Here is a 16935-nt window from a genome sequence, read left to right as displayed (position 1 = left end):
AAGAAAGATCACATAGGACTTGAAGTCCGATATGGACAATGCGTTGGCAAAAGGTCGTGTTTCGTGGGCATTCTTGGAGTTAATGGAAAAAATAGTCATTTCAAACATGTCCAAGAGAACTGACACTCATCTGCTATGAAATAGGTGGCCACCTCCCTGTGAGGCATTATACAGTGACTGATTACGTAGGACAGAGCAATTCAAATGAACAAAGGAAAGGAAACCAGAAATCCGGGAAGTGGAAACGAACAGTCATGAAGTAGCTTGGCTTATAAGCCACGAACTGACAGAGAGAGAAGCAAGTTAAGCAAAGAGCAGTAAGTAGTAGGCAGTAGGCTAAAGGCAGGGAGAAGAAGTCGAGTTGATCTACAAAAGAAAAGGCAGCATTGAGCCAGAGATAGTACATAGACAGAGAGAGACAGAGATTTTGTGTACTCCAGAGAAGGCTTGAGAGATTCAAGCGCACTCCTCTGTAATTCCTGTCATGTATGAGTCTCAGATTGAGCTCATACTACTATGACCAATAGAGGTTAAGAGTTCAGTGAGGAGAGTCTATGTACTGCAGAGACTTGGGGGATCCAAGTACAGTCCTACTGATTTATACCTGTTGAGTGAGACTCAAATTGAGCTCACTGTTGTAGAAACTCTGATTTGAAAACATAATAGAGAGGCCACCACTGAAGGCTGGACTAGGAGAAGTAGCCCAGGAGTATTGGGTGAACTCCTTATTAAACTTGTTGTGTTTATATGTGTTTCCTTTTATGTTTTCTTTAACTGCTTCATTGCCTCTGTATTTTGAAATCTTATCGATCTATTGCATAAAATAACATAGGCACATCCATGCACATGAGTTTGTAATACCTTATTGTTTGTCTTAGTTCAATTACAGATCAACTGGTATCAGAGCTCTAGGTTGCTAAGGTTAGACAAGCTTGTGCTAGAATTTTTTTTTTGTTGAATGCTAACTAGGACAATTCTTAAATTAGGAGGAGTGTTGGTTGAAGCTAACCCAAAAATTGGAAGAGTCTATCCCAGACGGAAAATGGAAGAAGAGATTCCCTTGGAATTAGACCCTCAGTTCATGGACAATTTCTTGACTATGAGAGCCATGGTAGAGGAAATGTATAGAGGATTTAAGAAAGGTCGAAGTGAAGATTCTTCAACTTCCCATCATAACAAGGGAGCAGAAGAATCTCTCCTAAATGACCATTCCAAAGGCAAAGGGAAAGAAGAAAATCTTCCCACACCTCCTAATAACCCTGAAAATAAAAAGAAAACATCTTTGATTAAATTAGATGTTAAATTTGATTTGCCAATATATGATGGAGCGTTGAACGTAGAGAAGTTGGATAATTGGATTAGACAGATTGATGTGTATTGCAAGGTGCAGAGCATTGATTCAGACAGAAATAAGATTTAGCTGGCCAGCCTATGCCTTGGAGGAACTGCCTTGGTATGGTGGGAAGGAAGAACACAAGTTGACATGAAGAAGCATGGTAAAATTCTTTCTGTCTGGAGTGAATTTCTTTCTGCAATTAAAAAACAATTCTATCCACTAGCTTATATGCAGCAAGCTATGATGAGTTGGCAAACTCTTCGCCAATTGAAAGGGAAAAGTGTACAAGGTTACACACAAGAATTTAGAAAAAGAGCTTTGATTCTAGGCATTTCTTTAGACTCACCTGAAACTCTACTGAAGTATATAGGTGGTCTACACAGCTATTTACAGCACACCATTCTCATGTTTATTCCTACTAGCATAGATGAGGTATCTGTTCAAGCTACACATCTAGAGGCTAGAGGCAAGAATGTGAACCCAGAAGTTGGGCTATCGTCAAAACCCACTGCAAGCAAAAACAAGGAAAAGAGAAAGCAGAAATGGAAAGAGAGGAAGAAAAATGTTGTACAAAAGACCAAACCTTCATGCACTCACTGCAAGAAGGATGGGCATGATGATGAACATTGTTGGATTCTGCATTTGGAGCTGAGGCCCAAGACGTTCAATGGCAAAAATAAGAAGACTGCTGCAGCTATTCACAAGGATTTGGGGTCAGACTCAGGGGATGAAAAAACAATCACAACCATAGGTATAAAAGGTAAAAATTCTGAAGCATCTACTAGTAATTCTGCAAAATCTACTGATAATGAAGAAAATGAGAGGAAAAGACATGAGCTTTTTCATATTAGATTTATTTCCATGTATCAAAAGATTGATACTTTGTTTGATAGTGGCTCACAAGTAAACTTAATTTCTGAGGCAATTGTAAAGAGGCTAGGATTACTAACCACACCTCACAAGAAGCCATATCCATTGGGTTGGTTATGTGATAAATCAAAGCTACAAGTGACTAGACAATGTAAACTTAGGTTTTCTTTTGGGTCAACATTTGTAGACGAGGTTGAGTTAGATATAGTTCCCTTGGATATATGTGGAATTGTTTTAGGACGTCCTTACTTGTATGATAGAAAAGCCATTTTCTATAGAGCTGAAAACAAGTATCAACTCGTTAAATATGGAATAGAATATATTGTAAGAGCTCATAAACTCAAGAATAATTATACTCTCATAAACTCAGGGCAAATGAAAAGAATTGTAAATTCATGCAAACAATTTTTACTGATTGTTGTAAAGGAAAAGAAACCTGATAAAACCAATGTATTTGAAGGTTTTGATGTTAAACAACAAGCTGATTTAGAAAAAGTTGTTTCAGAATATGATATGTTATTTCAAGAACATAAAGGTCTGCCACCCAAAAAGGGAATAGTACATGATATTAATTTGCAGCGAGATGCTCCATTGCCTAACATCGGAATGTACAGGTTGTCCACTTTAGAGAATGTAGAAATCAAGAAGCAGGTACAGGAGCTGCTCGAAAAAGGGTTCATAAGACCTAGCACATCACCATGTGGGTCTCCAATTGTCTTGGTGAGAAAGAAAGATGGCTCATGGAGAATGTGCATTGATTACTTAGCACTGAATAATATAACGATCAAAAATCATTATCCCCTTCCTCGCATAGATGATCTATTAGATCAGTTGAAAGAAGTTGTTTACTTTTCCAAGTTGGACTTGCATAGTGGCTACCATCAGGTCAGAGTTGCAGAGCAAGATGCATGGAAGACTGCTTTCAAAACAAAGTAGGGATTGTATGAGTGGTTAGTTATGCATTTTGGCTTAATTAAATCTCCTGCTAATTTCATGAGAGTAATGAATGATGTACTCAGGCCTTTTATTGATGATTTTGTCATTGTATATCTAGATGACATTCTTGTATTTAGTAAAACATGGGAGGATAGCCTAAATCTAAAAAAGGTCATGACTATTTATATGTAATTGTGGATAGGTTCAGCAAAATGTGTATATTAATACCCTATAACAAACAGATTACAGCTAAACAAATAACAAAGTTGTTCTTTCAGCATGTATGGGTTCATTTTGGATTACCCACTTCCATTGTATCTGATCGAGATTCCCGATTTGTTGGGAAATTTTGGTCGAGTCTTTGGGAATTGATGGACACCAGACTGAAGAAGAGCACAGCTTTTCATCTACAAACAAATGGCCAAATAGAGGTGGTCAACCAGACAGTGATCCAGTTGCTCAGAGGCTATTGCAGCAAGCATCCCAAGCTTTGGGATGAACATTTGTGTTATGTGCAACATGCTTATAACCGAGCTAAACATTCTTCTACATAGAGATCTCCTTTTGAGACCTGTTTTGGTTTCACACCAAGGTCTCCCTTGGATTTTGTCTTTGGTAAAGACATAACAGTTGATGGACACAGTGATGTGGACAACGCAACCAAGTTCATTGCACAAATCCAAGAGATTCACCAGGAAGTACAAGAACAGTTGGAAAAGAGCCAAGCCAAGTACAAGGCAAGGCATGATAAGCATCAGATTGAGCATAGTTTCCAAGTTGGTGATCAAGTCTGGTTGTATATTAGCAAAGACAGAATGCAAGGTGAAGGTAAGAAGTTGAAGCCAATAAGGTATGGACCTTTCAAGATACTTGAGAAAATCAGTGAGAATGTTTTTCACCTTTATTTTCCAGCTTACATGCACATATATTCAGTAGTTAATGCAGAAAGCTTGATACTGTTTGAACCTTCATTAATTGAAGATCCTGAAGAGCAGAGTCAGTTGCCTTCTATTGATTATCTGTTGCCTCAATAGCTCAATAAATTGTAGGAAGATACAGTTTTGGACAAGAAGGTGAGAACTACGCGCAGAGGGGATGTTGAGTACCTCATGATTGGACTCAAAGGTTCAAAACCAAGCAGTGCAAGATGGATAGAAATTGGGCAAGCGAGGAATCTATATCCTCACTTGATTGATTCTTAGAAATCAACTTTTGGTGGTCCAAAAGCTTTTTCAGTGGGAAGGCGTGATCCAAATGGATCCTAGGACACTCTCTAAGTTTTCATGAACTCTTTAAAAATCATTCCAAATACTAAAAGTCTTATAAAGATCAAGCTATTGGAAGGAATCCTCAAACAATTGCAATGGCAATCAATGCAGATCAACGAGGGTCGTCAATCTAGCGTATAAAGCAGCGGACCATGGTAACGCACACTGACACCGACTAGCAAATGCAGAGACAAATTTAAGGAGTGGAGGTAGTTTCTGATATGTGATTAGTGACAAGTCACTAATCACATATCACAGGGCAAACCTCTCAGTGAAGAGAAGCCCCGAGCTCCCGAACCCGAAATAATTATAAAACATGGAAAATATTGTTTCAGTTCTGTCGAAGCAAGATTCCATAAAACCGACAGGATATCGGACGGGCTTTGAGTAGTAAGCGATTTTGGTCGAGTTCCACCTGATTCCATACAGTGATTGCCACACTTCCTGGCAAGGAGAAAGAGAATCGCTCACATCAGATGGGTAAACATCATGCTACTTAGCCGCCCAATATGTATCATGACCGTAGGATCTGGGTTCCCCAGATCAACAGTGGAGACACGTTCCAATGGATGACCAGATTTGACAAGATTATAAAGCTATATCACATAGTACTTGAAATCCGATGTGGAGGATGCGTTGGAAGAAGGTCGTTTTTCATGGGCATTCTTGGAGTTAACGAAAAAAACAGTCGTTTCAAACATGTCCAAGAGAACTCATCCGTTATGAAATAGTTGGCCACCTCCCTGTAAGGCATTATATAGTGATTGATTATGTAGGACAAAGGGATTCAAACAGACAGAGGCAAGGGAACCGGAAAGACGGGAAGCGAAAACGAATAGTTAGGAAGCAGTTTGTCTTAAAATCCACGAACTGGCAGAGAGAGAAGCAAGTTAAGCGAAGAGCAGTAAGCAGTAGGTAGTAAGCCAAAGGCAGGGATAAGAAGTCGAGCTGACCTACAGAAGAAAAGGCAACATCGAGCCAGAGATAGGACAGAGACAAGGAGAGTCAAAGAGTCTGTGTACTCCAGAGAAGGCTTGAGAGATTCAAGCACACTCCTATGTAATGCCTGTCATGTATGAGTCTCAGATTGGGCTCATACTATTGTGACAAATAGAGGTCAAGAGTTCAGTGAGGAGATTCTGTGTACTCCAGAGACTTGGGGGATCCACGTACAGTCTTACTGATTTATACCTATTGACTGAGACTCAAATTGAGCTCACTATTGCAGAAACTCTGCTTTGAAAACATAATAGAGAGGCCACCATTGAAAGTTGGACCAGGAGACGTAGCCCAGGAGTATTGGGTGAACTCCTTATTAAACTTGTTGTGTTTATATGTGTTGCCTTTTGTGTTTTCCTTAACTGCTTCATTACCTGTGTATTTCACAATCTTATCGATCTGTTTCATAAAATAATATAGGCATATCCATGCACGAGTCTGTAATACCTTATTGTTTGTCTTAGATCAATTACAGATCAATGCATCTGTTGGTACAGTCGTTATTCTCCATCTATTCATTGAATCTACAAACTATTGAGCATTAGTGGTCTAAATCCTTGTAAAGTTGAGGGTGTTCATGCATGTCTTGAGTAAAAACAGAGTTGAAATGGTTATCTGGCTTGATACAAGCCATCATTCACTCCAATAGTTCAGAGAACAATATTGAAGATTATATGTTACCAAGCATCTCCGAGCTGCAACCTAGGAGAGTTTCCTGGAGTGATAACACCTACTACATAACCCTATACTTACAAAATTAAACAAAAACTTTGATGGGCTTCAACACGTGGCAAGATTCCTCTATCGACAATTAGGTTTCTATCTTGCTTTTATATGGACTTCCTCTAAACTGTATTAGAGGCCACCAATATCAATGTAATATCAGGTCGAGGGCCACCATGCCATGAGGCCATATGTAATAATTTTCCCATAATACAAATAGAAGTGTGTTGTAAATCTATTATTGTGCGTGTGTTTGTTCTGTGTACACCATTATTGTCTTAACCCTATGATTTTTACATTGTGTTTATGGTTATCCATGATGGAAGAACCCTAGAATGCGGGAGACACGAGATTTATGGTGGTGATTTCTTGCAAAGAGGAACCACAAAGTAGTTTATTTAAATGTCTAGATTCAAATTCATGGAGGGCAACATGAGGACCCCATTGGACCTGCATAGTCAGGACACAACGTAAAGTGAATGTCGATGGATAAGTTTGAATAGCCCGACCTTTGACTCAGGTGGGGCCCAGTTGACTGGTCGAGCCCTGCTCTTAGTTGGGATCAATTGCAAAGGAAGAAAATGGGTCAACCCTAACTTCAGAATGTGACCCATGAGGTCAGTTGATGAAGGATGTATGTTGGTTCCATGAGTGATTCACTCAATGAACCTCTAACATATCATGTGCATTCGTGGTATTTAAACAATACCATGAATTTGACTACATATTGCAAAATACCTCTAAATCTTAGATGAAGTAACCCCCTACCAATATGAAACCAATACACCTTTCCAATTTAAAAAACCCCTACTTTCACTAGATATTGTAAGTACCCATTTTTCATTAACATTTTTTATACCCCTTTATATTTTTTCATTAACTTTGAGTTCCATTTTTATACCTACCAATATAAAAACCCTTTACACCCTTTATATCCCCAAATATATTATGTCATCTTTTCCTTAATATATATCCCCCAATATGAACCCATGTGGTATGGTATTTCTCGTCCAGTGAAGCCCCTATGCCTGGTTTAGTTGAGCCACAAAAATAGGAGAGCATGAAATGTTTTTTCCGAGACTCCTAAGGTAGCATTGAGGCACATGTGATTTTGGGCAATGTCACGTAATAGTTTGGGCTTATAGTAATTATAACATCGTCGCTACACGTCAGAGTCAATAAAGTGTGGACCGGAACCCACATGTTGTAAGATCAAGGACCTTCAGGGGTCAAAACTATAGAACCTTGGAATCGATATTCATCACAAAGTCATGTCATGTATGTAACCACATTGCTTTGGATGAACAATGTAAACTTTGGTTCATAGATTCATTGGTTAATTATAGTCATGCTTAGCAAAGAGATCTATACCAGTCATATGTACTTATGCATAGCCATGTATTTTCTTCATAAATCCTTTTAGTTACATTGCATATCTCTAGAATGTCCAATATATGCTAGGGGGAGCATGGTTAGTAAGAGAGGTCATGATCATATCTTACATCCAATTTCCTTTTTTCACATCAGAAAATTAGACTTATAATGTTGAGCATTTCAAAGGGAGTACTTATCTCCACTTGGTTTTTCCCTTTACCCTGATTTCAAAGGGGGGGAGAAGAGCTTGGTTTTATGTAGGAGGTTGACATCAAGTCCAAAGGGGGAGATTGTTGGCATTATGGATAATCTGTTGTTCTTCATGTCAACCTCATGGTTATGTCACACATTCTTGTCACATTATGATTACGTATAAAACTGATGTACCTAGATAGATCTTTGATGGAGAATGTGCTTACTCATTAGGTATCTTGATGATTGCAGAGCAGTTACATTGGTTTGTTGAAGTGTTGTGTGTAATATAAATATGTGTATAGGTGACGCAGAGGATGAGGAAGTGTATTTACAGCTTAAGAGTGAATAATTTGAAGTTTGTAAAACCATACACTACTTCTATGAGATAAAGCCACATACATATACAAGTATCAAGAACAAGAGTTGTGTATACGGCCCCGTGCATGAAAAAAAAAAGGCATGAGCATTTTCCATGGAAATATCCCAAGGTTTTGGTGTGACGAAATCTATTTTATCCCATCAACAAACTAAAGGGATTTGCTTCTGGTATTTGCAAGGAAAAGGAGTTATAAAAGGAGAAAGAGAATGAACAATTATGTGTGCATTTGATGAGTTATTCTTGTGTGATTTGGAATAGGTGTGCACCTAGGCGCGAGGAGGAGTTTTAGATCTATATGTCAATGAGAAGATCTACTAGAAGTACGAATTCTTTGATCTAGCTCTTACTATGTGAGGTCACTTGTTTGTAAGAGTAGATCTTTTTAGCACTTAGAATGAACCTCAAGGCTAAGAAGAGGCAATTCTGAGGTAACCACAGACCAAGCTTTCGATCTAGCATCTAGCCCTACCAGACCAAAGAGGGCTCTCTCTTTTCCAACTGGGGGTGGTTGAAATAAATGAATCTTAGGCTAGCTATGAAGAACAAGGATTTGGTTGACAATTGTGGGTTGAAAATAGCAAGAGAAGGAACCATTGCACTATGGAATTGAGGCTAGTTTCTGCCAGCAAACTTGGGGAAAAGTAAGTGAAATTTTCAACCAAATTAAAGATATAATGAGAGAAGAAAAGAGGAAAAACACTACTTCCCTACAGGCATCAATCAGGGGATGGATCTACAGTGGCAACGTTAGGAGAAAGAGAAGCATAAGATTACTCAACAGAGCACCTAACAGAGGATGGATTCTGAAAAGATAACCACTACATTAAACAACATAATCATTGTGAAAGGAGAATCATGCGTGGAAGGATTCCTAACACTTACCTTAGAGAATGTTGTAAAAAAATTAGCAGAAAAAACAAAGCATGAAAATGAATTTACAAGAAAAACATGCTGCTCATTAAACATTGTGATGGATCCCAAATCTAAAGGGCGAAACTGCTCTATTAAAAATAATATTCAGAAAAAGTTTTACATAGTCCAAAGAAGCTTTTCTCTGCTGAAAAATTTGAACCCTTTACACTCTGAAATTCATAAAATGTATACAATTAGCCCATCCCTATACTAAGAGAGTTGAGCTCAACCATATCCCTAAAGATAGAAACAGTTACATTAAATTTGGACCGAAATTTTGAAAATATGGGTCAAAGATGAACTCGTATCTCTTGAAACATAACACCTTTTACAAAACTAAAAGTTGACTTTGTACATAAGTTCATGTTTGAGAAAAACCTCTCTCAAATTTTGGAAATTCATTTCCAGTTGCTCAGAACCTGTGCCACAAAATAATCTCTAAAACAGGAAATCATTAAATATTTAAATCTGTAAACATAGGCTGTAAAGATCTAGTCAAATATTCCAATTCATGACACCTATGAATAAACTGAAAGAGGTTTTTGTTATATGACTCGTGGTTGAAAAAAAACCTCCTTGGATTTCTCAAAATTTACTTTCCATATGTTATAAAATGGCACCACACTACAATGACTAAAACAGTAAAACAAATGCAAAATTTGTTTTGTTTTAATGTAGGCTTCAAATATCACTATATATCTCCCACATAGTAACACCTATGCATAAAATGAAGGAGGTTTTTGTTATTTGGTATGTGGCTGAAAAAAACCTCTTTCACTTTTGTAAAATTCATGTCCATTACTTCAGAAACTTATTTTATAGTAAACTTGTCCCTGTGTGCAGCAAATGACCTCAAAACATGAATAACCAAGAATCAATCATTCATTTCGATCATATCTTCTGATCTAGGAACTAGTTTTGGGTGTGCAATATACCGTTAGAAAGATACTTCCGAGCTTCTTCTAATGAACATACTTAGGATATGATTTTCACTGAAACTCATGTGAAAAACATATCTGAAAACCAGATATAGTAAGAGCCCATTTCGATCCCTAGTGATAGCCTACAAAGACTGGAACTAAAATTGGAATTATTGGGGTTGGAAGCTCCTTGGAGGTGTCAAGAACACCGTAGACCAAGTGCCTCATCCATTGGGAAATACGGTCACAAATAGCTGCAAACCTGAACAACTTATACCAACCAAAAAAACACACATATTGCAACCTGTACATTAGGAAACTAAAACAAATGCCAAAAACTGAAATGCTACTTTGGGAAACTTATTTATGTACAACCATACCCTACTCTGCTGCAAATCACTAGATCAACTGATGCTATAATTCCAAATTAACCAATCAAAAACTATGGCAACGATGATTCTAGGTAGTGCTTGAACCAGGACACAATTGGAAATGTTGACAACCATACATGCACAAAATGAGTTTGGTTGTGTAAAAGACCATTTGGTTTGTCATTCAAACTGGAAAAATACTGCATATATGAAAAAACAGGATCATAGAAACCAGACCATGTCTGTCGCCCTAACTCCTTGACATATGCTTCCAACTGCAAACTATCAATGCAAACATCTACGAGTAGCTCTATTTTTTCTTGCTTTGAAGGAGGAAGAGTTTCCAAGAACCTTTTGGGATCTCGGAATTCATATGACTTAATTTGAACATCTATATACTCAATCTCCTTCTCAAATTTTTCAACCACTAACTCAAAGAAACCAGTTTTACCGTTAAGAGGAAACTTTGGAGATCTCAAACATTGAAGCACGATAATGAAAAATACCTCATCTATTTCAATATCCACTAACTGGTCTCTAACTTCTTTGAAAACTTCACAATACATAGGGTTTGCCACATACCCTACCATCTTATTTTAGTACATGAACAGATCAGTGAACGTTGGAATCTCTGGATTGAGTTGAAATCGCTAGGTGAATGTTTCAGCCTTCATATGTGTTTGATCGTTGTCCATCATCAGTGACGAAATCTACCACTTGAACGATCTTCCCCAAATAAGATCTATCACCTCATCCCCAGAAAAACACAATATGTTAGCACTCAGAATGAACCTCAAGGCTGAGAAGAGGCAATTCTGAGGTAACCACAGACCAAGCTTTTGATTTGACATCTAGCCCTACTAGACGAGAGAGGCTTTCTCTTTTCCAACTAAGGGTGGATGAAATAAATGAATCTTAGGCTAGCTATGAAGAATGAGGATTTGGTTGAAAATTGTGGGTCGAAAACATCAAGAGAAGGGACCATTGGGCTATGGAATCGAGGCTAGTTTTTGCCAGCAAACTTGGGGCAAAGTAAGTGCAATTTTTAGCCAGATTAAAAATATAATGAGAGAAGAAAAGAGGAAAAGGGCCACTACCCTGTAGGTATCAATTAGGGGATGGATCTACAGTGGCAACTTTAGGAGAAATAAAAGCACAGGATTACTCAATAGAGCATCTAATAGAGGATGGATTCTGAAAAGATAACCACTACATTAAACAACATAATCATTGTGAAAGGAGCATCATGTGTGGATGGATTCCTAACACTTCCCTTAGAGAATGTTGTAACGAAATTAGTAGAAAAAACAAAGCATGGAAATGAATTTACAAGAAAAACATGCTGCACATTAAACATCGTGATGGATCCCAAATCTAAAGGGCAAAAACTGCTCCATTAAAAATAATATTCAGAAAAAGTTTTACACAATCCAAAGCAGCTTTCCTCTGCTGAAAAATTCGAACCGTTTACACTCAAAATTTCATAAAATATATACAATTAGCTCATCCCTGTACTAAGGGAGTTGAGCTCAACCATCTCCCTAAAGATAGAAACAGTTACATTAAATTTGGACCAAATTTCTAAAAATAGGGTTCAAAGATGAAATCGTATCTCTTGAAACATAAAACTATTACAAAACTGAAAGAGGCTTTTGTAGATAAGGTCATTTTTGAGAAACACTTCTCTCAAAATTTGGAAATTCATTTCCAGTTGCTCGGAATATGTGCCACAAAATAATATCTAAAACAGGAAATCATTAAATATTTAAATCTGTAAACATAGGCTGTAAATATCTAGTCAAATATTCCAATTCATGACCCCTATGAATAAACAGAAAGAAAATTTTGTTATATGGCTCGTGGTTGACAAAAACCTCCTTGGGTTTCTCAAAATTACTTTCCATATTTTGTAAAATGGTGCCGCACTACAATGACTAAAACAGTAAAACAAATGAAAAAAAAAATTGTTTTAATGTAGGCTTCAAATAACACTGTATATCACCCACATAGTAACACCTGTGCATAAAATGAAGGAGGTTTTTGTTATTTGGTATGTGATTGACAAAAACCTCTTTCACTTTTGTAAAATTCATGTCCATTACTTCAAAAACTGATTTTGTAGTAAACTTGTCCCTGTGTGCAGCAAATGACCTCAAAACATGCATAACTAAGAATCAATCATTCATTTCGATCATATCTTCTGATCCAGGAACTGGTTTCAGGTGTACAATATACCATTGGAAATATATTTCTAAGATGCTTCTGATGAACATACTTAGGATATGATTTTCACTTAAAATCATGTGCAAAACATCTCTGAAAACCAGACATAGTAAGAGCCCATTTTGATCGCTGGTGATAGGCTACGAAGACTGGAACTAACAGATCTAATGGATTTTTTTTTTTGTTTCAGTACAGATTTGATTATGAAATGGTATAGATCTAATGAAGACACATAATGTGAACAATATGAAAGAGTTTGTAGGTTTTTACTTGTTTGTTGCAAAGATAACTTGTGTAGACAGAGGTTCACATATGTTGTTGCCTGCTCTCTAATGTTTGATTTGCTAGGGAAGATATTTATATACAAAGGATGAATGCACAAATTTTAGCATATTGCTATATGGCAAAGAGTTGATTGAATATTGTATGCATTGATATGATTTGTTTGTGTATGCAAATGCAAATATCTAATCTGGTTGTGTATGCATATGCAGAGAGTTGATTTGATTGTGTATGTAGAGATATACAGAGTTTTGAATCATGGAGTTTGTATGTAGGACAAAGAGGATAGAATATTATTTTGTTGTTTGTATTTTATTTATTGTCTTTGAGTTTGCTACTGGTCATGTTTTGACATTGATTGAGTTCTATGTGGCTTCAAGTTCATGAGCATGATATTGCAGAGATTCATGATGGTTGTAACAATGATAGTTGTTGCTACATATTCAAAGAAGAGTTTTGATTTTCTTGATGAAGTCAATATCACAAATGGTTTGGGTCCAGGGTTGGTGAAAAGCATGTCTTGAGATTTGTATGCTACTATTGTGCATAAGCAATGCAGATACACATAGATTCCTTTAATGGTAGTCATGTATATATTTTGGTGTGATTACAGAGGTTGAGTATGTAGATTAAAGATTTATATATTGAATTTTATTACTTGAATTGTTGCAGAAGTAGTCTTGTATGAGATCAATGTGCTCAAAGTTGATTTGTTGCAGAGAAAATTTTGGCATTGTTAAGTGTTGTTTTGTTGTTGATTGTCAAGGATGACTTATAGAGTAGATTGATGGTTGATTCATTGCATAGTGTCATTATTGAGAGTTGAATGGTCTGATGAATATGATGTTTATAGATGAGTATTGACAAGGCATTGGCTAGTAGTTTTGAGATTTGGTTGTGGAGGGATGATTGGTATCTTGGTATTTAGTTATACAGTTTGAGCATATTTCTTTGATTAGTATTTGGTTTCAGAGAGGTTATTGGTATCCAGTGAATGAGCATAAACATTGTGAAACGTGGTCCACATAGGTGTTGAGGGTTGGAGCCTTGAATGAGGGAGTAGGAGCTTCCTTCTGGTGGTAGTCATAAAACTTAATGAAAGAGTAGGAGCTTCCTTCTGATATTTATCGATAAATCTGATTAGGGAATAGTAGCTTCCTTCCAGTCCGAGCTGGAGAATTTGGGGAGGTTGTAGCCTCCTGCATGTAGAGCCTATGTACTGGTAACAATTTGTGCCAATACAAGATATAAAAGGTTTTTATTCATAATAAGAAAGAAGACAAATATGATAGAAGTGGTGGTTTTTTCCCAAATTTGGTTTCCACATAAAAATCCCATTGTCCCTATGTGTTATGTGTTGATGTGTTGATCATGTGTTGCACTCTTATGATTTACATGCACTTATGTTTAACAATGTTGAACATGCCTAGATCTACTACATAATATGTCTAATGAGATAATGATTGATGAAAACCATGACAAGATGAGTGTTCGGAATATACGTGATTTTATTAAAGTAGCATACACACACGTGTTTTCTGAACAAAATTTGTGTATAAATTTGGTAATAGCAATTAAATATCACTTGAAATGAAATATTGATTCACCCCTCCACCCTCCTCCAATATTTCTAATAAAACATATGCATGTTGAATCCCCAGGAACCAATGATAGGTGTACCCAATGGATGGAGTGAGATATATGGTTTGTAATGTGGAATGGAATGTGTTAAGTATGGTATAGGGAGAATGGAACATGCTAACTCAATTATGGCTTAAGTACTGCCCCTCCTATAACCCAAAGGGCCTTAAGGTAGGTCCCACTGGACTAGGTTCAAAGATTAACCCCCCTGGTAAGGTGAGGGAACAAGAATATGGTCAAGGTATGTCAATCTTCCAAATCACCCAATTATCCATACTAAATACCAAAATAAACAAGTATAAGCATTCGTTTGCAAAATGATCATAGTACCTTTTGAGTGGCATCCAACCTTCATCCAAGTGTCAATGTCAGATGGCGAGAAGCATATGGATGATGAAAATGGTGGAGGCACATGACATATCATCATCTAATGGAGCCTAGCAATGGTTGTTGGCTCTCTGGCTGATCAGTTGGTTGTCAAATGTAGGTGAAAATTTTCCTTGAAAAATTTCCTCACATGGTGTTACCCATTTTGGTGGGTAATAAGGACATAGAATGAATCCCTAGTTGGAGAGTGAAGAGTGTCACTATGTAATAGTTTAACCATCTTTAATATTTTAATTATTTAATTTATGCAATTAATAGAAATAACTAGGGCCATTGGAGCAATATGGTTTAAAGGCACTGTAATATCACAAGAAGGTAAAGGTGAAGGAGTCCATGGGAATTTATGTCAAAAAAAGAAACATATAGCTTATGTTATGTTGAACCTTTACTCATTCAAAAGTTAGTTTACAAAGTTAATATGTTAAGAGGACCGGAGGAAACAAATCCCTCAATCTAGGTTGTCACATCGTAAAAATTAGGTGAATTTGGGTAGAAATGCTCTCGTTACCATTAATGCATGGGAAATTCTAATGAGGAGGAAAAGTTCGTTAGAGAGACAAAAAGCGTTAGAGACATGGAAAAAGAGAACTAATCTATTATAGAGAAAAAGTAGCCATAGGAATGAGCTTTTAAACTGGTTAAAAGAGCTAACAAACGAAGTAAGTTATGCAGAAGTTTCGAGATATCCATTTGTGCCTTTCTATTCACATACTAAAGAACATTGGATGGAGAAATTTCTAGTGCATTTTGTAGCAAAGAAAGGAGTGCTCTTTGTGTTGTGTGAGGTAGGTAATATTGGTGCCTAAGAGTGACCCTATCTTCAAGAATACTTGGAAGTGTAAATTTCCTGGTTTGGACCTGTTTAGTCTGAATTTAGAATAATATTTTATCTACTTTGTCCCAGTGTTATCATGGCCCAGCTAGGGGGTGACATCGACAATAGACTACCTATGATTAGGTGGAAAATGCACAGTTCTCAACTAGTTTCCATGCTTTGTACTATTAAAACAGATGAGATTATCTTATTTCCTCTAAAATTTTGATTTATATATACAAATACATTTGTTACAGTGTATAAATTGATGATGAAGATAGCAAGAAATGTTTTAGTTCCACAACTTGAAAGTTTTTTTTTTCCTGCATAAATTTTCTATGCTTCCTCATCTTTAATTCAGTTCTTTGGTCCCTGGAGTATTTTCAAAATTAAATGCATCACATTTTTTTGAGTCTAATTCGTTTGCATGCTTCTATATTTCCTTGTCAGTGGTCTAATAATGATCTATAATGACATTCAACCAGCTTTTCTTCCAAGTCCCTATTTAGTTTCTCAACTGAACAGAGGACAAACAATCATGTTTAAAATATTGTGGAGCAGAGGACCATCCTTGATCCTGCACATTGCTTGCATTGATGTACCTTTGGTTTATATATGGCGGTCTTTCACCTTACTTAAGGAACGAAGGCGTTAACCTTATAGAGTTTCCCATGGCATTTGGGCTAAAGGTTTACAAACGATGACTGGAATTTGAATAATGTACAGAGCCAAACCCATCTTGATTGACCAAATTGGTAGTATCACGTCTGCAACCATGCTGCTTTTTGAGAGGAGATATTAACCCAATATCCACAAATGCCATGGCAATGACATCTGCACCACCTATTCTAATAATGTGATATTAAGGGATGTTTAGGGACATTGACGACATGTAGATTATAAAATTTCACCTTTTTCTTGTCACTCTAATTGGATAATGGCAAAACAAAATTTCATTTAGAATTTTTTGGTTTGAATCGATTGAGTTTGTTTCAAAATGTTTATGAGGCATTGGAGTCTTTTCAAGAACACATTGTTCATCCTTTATTTTAGTTGAGTGTAACGAATAAAATATATATAAATAATGTAAAATAATGAAAAGGATAATAAGCATAAACAATTATTAGTTAAATTAGTAATTAGGTTGAAGAGGCATGTCTAAATGAGACATGAGTCTTCATGAAGAGACACTTGCTTGATATATAAGCAAGCCTCTCATTCTCATTGTAAATGATTCTCATTCTTATTCATATTTAATATAATATTTGTATCCTCATGAATATCTTCATATTCCAAGTCTTTTGG

The sequence above is a fragment of the Pinus tabuliformis genome, chromosome 2_2 (genome assembly GCF_031772625.1).
Source record: "Pinus tabuliformis cultivar Carrire ecotype Pingquan chromosome 2_2, CPIR1, whole genome shotgun sequence".
In the NCBI taxonomy this organism is placed as follows: domain Eukaryota; kingdom Viridiplantae; phylum Streptophyta; class Pinopsida; order Pinales; family Pinaceae; genus Pinus; species Pinus tabuliformis.
The sequence above is the reverse complement of the archived record's forward strand: the minus strand, read 5'-3'. Positions refer to the sequence as shown.